General features: G+C 38.6%; 2 long non-coding RNA genes across 2 annotated transcripts; both read left to right on the top strand.

Annotated features, from left to right (window-relative positions):
* The first annotated feature begins 112 nt into the window (after positions 1–112).
* Positions 113–1,998, top strand: LOC127864125 (uncharacterized). The gene is made up of 3 exons (XR_008041499.1): positions 113–324; positions 806–906; positions 1,414–1,998. It is a non-coding gene; the product is annotated as an uncharacterized LOC127864125 (long non-coding RNA).
* Positions 1,999–2,212: 214 nt separating this feature from the next.
* LOC127864124 (uncharacterized) lies at positions 2,213–6,051 on the top strand. Its single transcript, XR_008041498.1, has 3 exons — positions 2,213–3,299; positions 3,781–3,881; positions 4,389–6,051. It is a non-coding gene; the product is annotated as an uncharacterized LOC127864124 (long non-coding RNA).
* The last annotated feature ends 280 nt before the right edge of the window (positions 6,052–6,331 follow it).

The raw sequence follows: 6,331 nt of genomic DNA, 5'->3' as shown, positions 1-6,331 counted from the left end.
GCTAAAATAGATGAGAGGTGTCAATATTTTGGTCCAAATGGATGTTTTAGGTGGTTTTTAGACGGTTTCCGGATGGGTGGGGGACCTGGTATGGACAAGTAAGGGTAACATTTCCAACAAATCTTAAATGTAAATATTATTATGTCCATAGATTGAAGTTTCAGGTGGAGAGCAAGATGAAAAATATGCAAAATTACATGCATGCAACCCATTTATGCCATTTTTCTCTTTGTTTGTAGGCCTGACCGTTTGTCCTTGAGCCGTAGATGGTCAACAATCCGCTAGCTGTCTTGCTCTGACTGGTGCACTGGACATGATTTCAATGTGAGTCATCATACTGATTGTTTAATTAACACATGAATTTCAGTTTGTTCGTTAAAGTACTAACTTAGCTGTGTATTTTTACAGTGGACGTAGTGGTGCGGTGCAGGTGGTAGACTAGGTATTTCCATATATACACTATGTTTACAGAATTGCGGCCAGTGGAGCAACATAGCTGATGAGTTAATAGTACTAGTTCTTCAGACAAATAACTTTATTTTCAACCTATAAAGCATATTTAGCTGTAGGTGGGGCCAATTAGCTGTAAGATCTGGCTTTTGTTCTGTTAAGCCCTTAGAGTAATGAATTTCAGAGTGAAGACCATAGCGCCTTTTCCTAGTCAAGTATCGGGCAGCTGTATGTCTTTTCAGAAATGCACATGTCTTTTTAAGCATGTCATTGTGTTTGCTTTTAATAAGATAGGCAATAAACTCATAACCTTTAGACAAATGAGCATCTGTAAATTCAGATTTCACTATTTCAGAGTCAGCCAGACCATGATTGAGCTTAAGGATTGTGCTGCGGATGCAGCCTGTGCAGTTCCGGGAGAAAGTCACTGTCTCGGGCAATGCGGTCTGGTATCAGGTAAGCACTATTGAAAGCCTCACACTTTTGGGGGGTCTGAAGCCTTGTGCTGTCAATGCGATCTGGTTCAAGTACAATAAGAATGCATTCTCAAAGCAGTACTTCATCAGATATGGTTATCTCAAGCTTACAGTTCGCGGGCAGATATGACTTCGATTTGTTCTTGCTAGCAGAACCCCTACAGGCCAAACTATGCGTTAAGCACTACTTTCCACAGCAACCCTTGCAGACAGAAAAAACAATACTTAAAATTACTTCTGGCATTTAATTTCTAATTTCCTACATATCTCTTTTGTATGTTTGTTTGCCCTTTTAACTCTGACATGCCATCTTGCTCACATTGATGGAGCATACCTGTTTTTGTTTAGAGCCAAGTCCCCGGCTGCTCGAGTTTGCCGTGTCAATAATGAGAAAGCCATGGCATGATGTCTCCTCTATGTGTATCCTTATCTCAGTGTTGAACATAATTGCCAGTTTCAGGGGCCTAAACATTTTATTTTATTAAAGGTCTGGATGATCCTTGCCTGACTGCGGGTTTGTGTACACCTCAATCCGACTCTGTGTCCTGAACAGAGGCCGCAGTGGGTGCAGCGCTTGTGGACGATCCATCAACATCCTGAAAGGTCAACACTACACCAAGCTGGGAAAATTGATCCTGATAGTCATCCCCAGGTAGTGGAATGAATGTTCACTGAACTACAGAGGAATCACATCCAAATGACTTTCCTGCCACGACATTAGTGTGGCCACTCGCGTAGGAATTCCTTAGCAAACATGCTCTTTTGCATGGTGACTGTGGACATTTTTGCAAAACTTACGCTTTCAACACTGGATTTTAAAGAGAATACTTAATAAAATGTCGCTAACAGGACTTATTTATATGAGAGAGACTATCTGGATGCGCATTAAGTGTCACTTTGTGTCGTAAGCTGTTGAAGGAGCGATTTGCGCCTTTTTAAGTGTTAATTTTGGGTAGCCGGCTTGTATCAGCTTGAAAGCTGAAAATTATGCCTCTCATCATAATAGCATTAATTTTTGTAATTGCAGTGTGTATGTTTAGATTGTAAGTGAAGCTTTTAATAATAATTTTCTTAAAAACATGATTTTATATGCTGTCAGTGAGTTTTTTATTGAAAAAAGTGCTTAAAATTAAAAAAAAGTCTCCTATTTCATCAAGAAAAGTACACTGATTCACAATAAATACATTTATATGGGCCTTTTGCTGATATATTGGTGAATTTCGCATGCAATGATACCAGTTTTTGCCATGAAAGTTACGCGTAACAATAATTGGAGACGCAAATCAGCTGTCGTCACTTAGACTAAAAATCATGCATTCCGACTTGACTGCGGCCAATATAGTCACCGCTTTAAATGGCCATTTTAAGGCCTTTACCCCCATCCGAATGCACTGAAATTGCATATTCATTGTGGAAATAGTTGAAATCTCATGTGGAGAAAGTTTGAAAAAGATAGGACAAAGTTGAGTTCCCTTAAAGGTTACATTACACTAAATCATTGTGTATCCCTCCGTGGTCCATTCGAAAGTAGTGCCTATTTCTAAAGAGTTCCTTTTCTCTTCTTGAATATAAGCCATTTAACAATGTGAGACATGACTTTTGTGGTTATTTGTAATATCCTGTATGTGTCTGGAGTACTTTGATGCCTTGGATTGGAAGCTAACTTAAAAGATGAACTTTTGAGGGTGTGTTTTCTATTGTGTGGGGCTTTTGTCGAAATTAGGATTCCGAAACACGTTTTTCTACGGTGGGTTCATTCGACAGCGATTTACTTTCTTAGAAGTTGCGAGACGGTATGTTTTTGATTGCAATTATTGGAAGATGACAGATCCATCTTTAAAATGATACCAGGTTCGGAAAAATTGATACGTCGGAAAGGCAAGAAAAATGCTGTGAAAGTTGTCAGTTTATAATGGGACCCTATGGGAATCGGAATTAGTGTAATATAACCTTAAAAAAGCACATTTACTGCAATGTCAAGGTCACATGGATTCGTCTGCAAGCGAGACAAGTAGAAAATGAATTTTAATGAATGTTTTGATGATTTGGGTGCTAAAATAGATGAGAGGTGTCAATATTTTGGTCCAAATGGATGTTTTAGGTGGTTTTAGACGGTTCCGGATGGGTGGGGGACCTGGTATGGACAAGTAAGGGTAACATTTCCAACAAATCTTAAATGTAAATATTATTATGTCCATAGATTGAAGTTTCAGGTGGAGAGCAAGATGAAAAATATGCAAAATTACATGCATGCAACCCATTTATGCCATTTTTCTCTTTGTTTGTAGGCCTGACCGTTTGTCCTTGAGCCGTAGATGGTCAACAATCCGCTAGCTGTCTTGCTCTGACTGGTGCACTGGACATGATTTCAATGTGAGTCATCATACTGATTGTTTAATTAACACATGAATTTCAGTTTGTTCGTTAAAGTACTAACTTAGCTGTGTATTTTTACAGTGGACGTAGTGGTGCGGTGCAGGTGGTAGACTAGGTATTTCCATATATACACTATGTTTACAGAATTGCGGCCAGTGGAGCAACATAGCTGATGAGTTAATAGTACTAGTTCTTCAGACAAATAACTTTATTTTCAACCTATAAAGCATATTTAGCTGTAGGTGGGGCCAATTAGCTGTAAGATCTGGCTTTTGTTCTGTTAAGCCCTTAGAGTAATGAATTTCAGAGTGAAGACCATAGCGCCTTTTCCTAGTCAAGTATCGGGCAGCTGTATGTCTTTTCAGAAATGCACATGTCTTTTTAAGCATGTCATTGTGTTTGCTTTTAATAAGATAGGCAATAAACTCATAACCTTTAGACAAATGAGCATCTGTAAATTCAGATTTCACTATTTCAGAGTCAGCCAGACCATGATTGAGCTTAAGGATTGTGCTGCGGATGCAGCCTGTGCAGTTCCGGGAGAAAGTCACTGTCTCGGGCAATGCGGTCTGGTATCAGGTAAGCACTATTGAAAGCCTCACACTTTTGGGGGGTCTGAAGCCTTGTGCTGTCAATGCGATCTGGTTCAAGTACAATAAGAATGCATTCTCAAAGCAGTACTTCATCAGATATGGTTATCTCAAGCTTACAGTTCGCGGGCAGATATGACTTCGATTTGTTCTTGCTAGCAGAACCCCTACAGGCCAAACTATGCGTTAAGCACTACTTTCCACAGCAACCCTTGCAGACAGAAAAACAATACTTAAAATTACTTCTGGCATTTAATTTCTAATTTCCTACATATCTCTTTTGTATGTTTGTTTGCCCTTTTTAACTCTGACATGCCATCTTGCTCACATTGATGGAGCATACCTGTTTTTGTTTAGAGCCAAGTCCCCGGCTGCTCGAGTTTGCCGTGTCAATAATGAGAAAGCCATGGCATGATGTCTCCTCTATGTGTATCCTTATCTCAGTGTTGAACATAATTGCCAGTTTCAGGGGCCTAAACATTTTATTTTATTAAAGGTCTGGATGATCCTTGCCTGACTGCGGGTTTGTGTACACCTCAATCCGACTCTGTGTCCTGAACAGAGGCCGCAGTGGTGCAGCGCTTGTGGACGATCCATCAACATCCTGAAAGGTCAACACTACACCAAGCTGGGAAAATTGATCCTGATAGTCATCCCCAGGTAGTGGAATGAATGTTCACTGAACTACAGAGGAATCACATCCAAATGACTTTCCTGCCACGACATTAGTGTGGCCACTCGCGTAGGAATTCCTTAGCAAACATGCTCTTTTGCATGGTGACTGTGGACATTTTTGCAAAACTTACGCTTTCAACACTGGATTTTAAAGAGAATACTTAATAAAATGTCGCTAACAGGACTTATTTATATGAGAGAGACTATCTGGATGCGCATTAAGTGTCACTTTGTGTCGTAAGCTGTTGAAGGAGCGATTTGCGCCTTTTTAAGTGTTAATTTTGGGTAGCCGGCTTGTATCAGCTTGAAAGCTGAAAATTATGCCTCTCATCATAATAGCATTAATTTTTGTAATTGCAGTGTGTATGTTTAGATTGTAAGTGAAGCTTTTAATAATAATTTTCTTAAAAAACATGATTTTATATGCTGTCAGTGAGTTTTTTATTGAAAAAAGTGCTTAAAATTTTAAAAAAGTCTCCTATTTCATCAAGAAAAGTACACTGATTCACAATCAATACATTTATATGGGCCTTTTGCTGATATATTGGTGAATTTCGCATGCAATGATACCAGTTTTTGCCATGAAAGTTACGCGTAACAATAATTGGAGACGCAAAATCAGCTGTCGTCACTTAGACTAAAAATCATGCATTCCGACTTGACTGCGGCCAATATAGTCACCGCTTTAAATGGCCATTTTAAGGCCTTTACCCCCATCCGAATGCACTGAAATTGCATATTCATTGTGGAAATAGTTGAAATCTCATGTGGAGAAAGTTTGAAAAAGATAGGACAAAGTTGAGTTCCCTTAAAGGTTACATTACACTAAATCATTGTGTATCCCTCCGTGGTCCATTCGAAAGTAGTGCCTATTTCTAAAGAGTTCCTTTTCTCTTCTTGAATATAAGCCATTTAACAATGTGAGACATGACTTTTGTGGTTATTTGTAATATCCTGTATGTGTCTGGAGTACTTTGATGCCTTGGATTGGAAGCTAACTTAAAAGATGAACTTTTGAGGGTGTGTTTTCTATTGTGTGGGGCTTTTGTCGAAATTAGGATTCCGAAACACGTTTTTCTACGGTGGGTTCATTCGACAGCGATTTACTTTCTTAGAAGTTGCGAGACGGTATGTTTTTGATTGCAATTATTGGAAGATGACAGATCCATCTTTAAAATGATACCAGGTTCGGAAAAATTGATACGTCGGAAAGGCAAGAAAAATGCTGTGAAAGTTGTCAGTTTTATAATGGGACCCTATGGGAATCGGAATTAGTGTAATATAACCTTAAACCGTTCCATAATTTAGTAATTACCCAATTATCTCCCCTGAATACTCTCCGCGTCCGCCATTACACTACTGCCAAACAACCGGTAACATATATAAGAGAGCACCGATTATTCAACGGGTGAATTTCTTTCTTTTTGTAAAACTTTTTTGTTTGTCATGCAAATTGTATGAAATAAAGTTTTTCTGCTAGAGGAGATGTTAAGCTAGTGTTATAACAGAAAAATGTTTGAAAAACGTGCATTTTTTAGGCATTTGTCTAGGAAAATAAACACGTTGAAACATAAAAAAAAAACATTTAATTAAACTAAATGCAATATTTATCATTTGATTATATGCATCAATCTTAAAATCGCGTAATCCTTTGCATTCCAGTGTTGAATTGCCCGTTTGTTCTGCATAATCCGATTATCTCGTTTTGATCAGATATTATCCAGACTAAACTAACAACATGGCGTCATCCCGGGGTGTCATAAA

Source organism: Dreissena polymorpha, unplaced genomic scaffold, assembly GCF_020536995.1.
Source record: "Dreissena polymorpha isolate Duluth1 unplaced genomic scaffold, UMN_Dpol_1.0 chrUn131, whole genome shotgun sequence".
Lineage (NCBI taxonomy): Eukaryota > Metazoa > Mollusca > Bivalvia > Myida > Dreissenidae > Dreissena > Dreissena polymorpha.
This window is presented reverse-complemented; position numbering and strand designations above follow the sequence as displayed.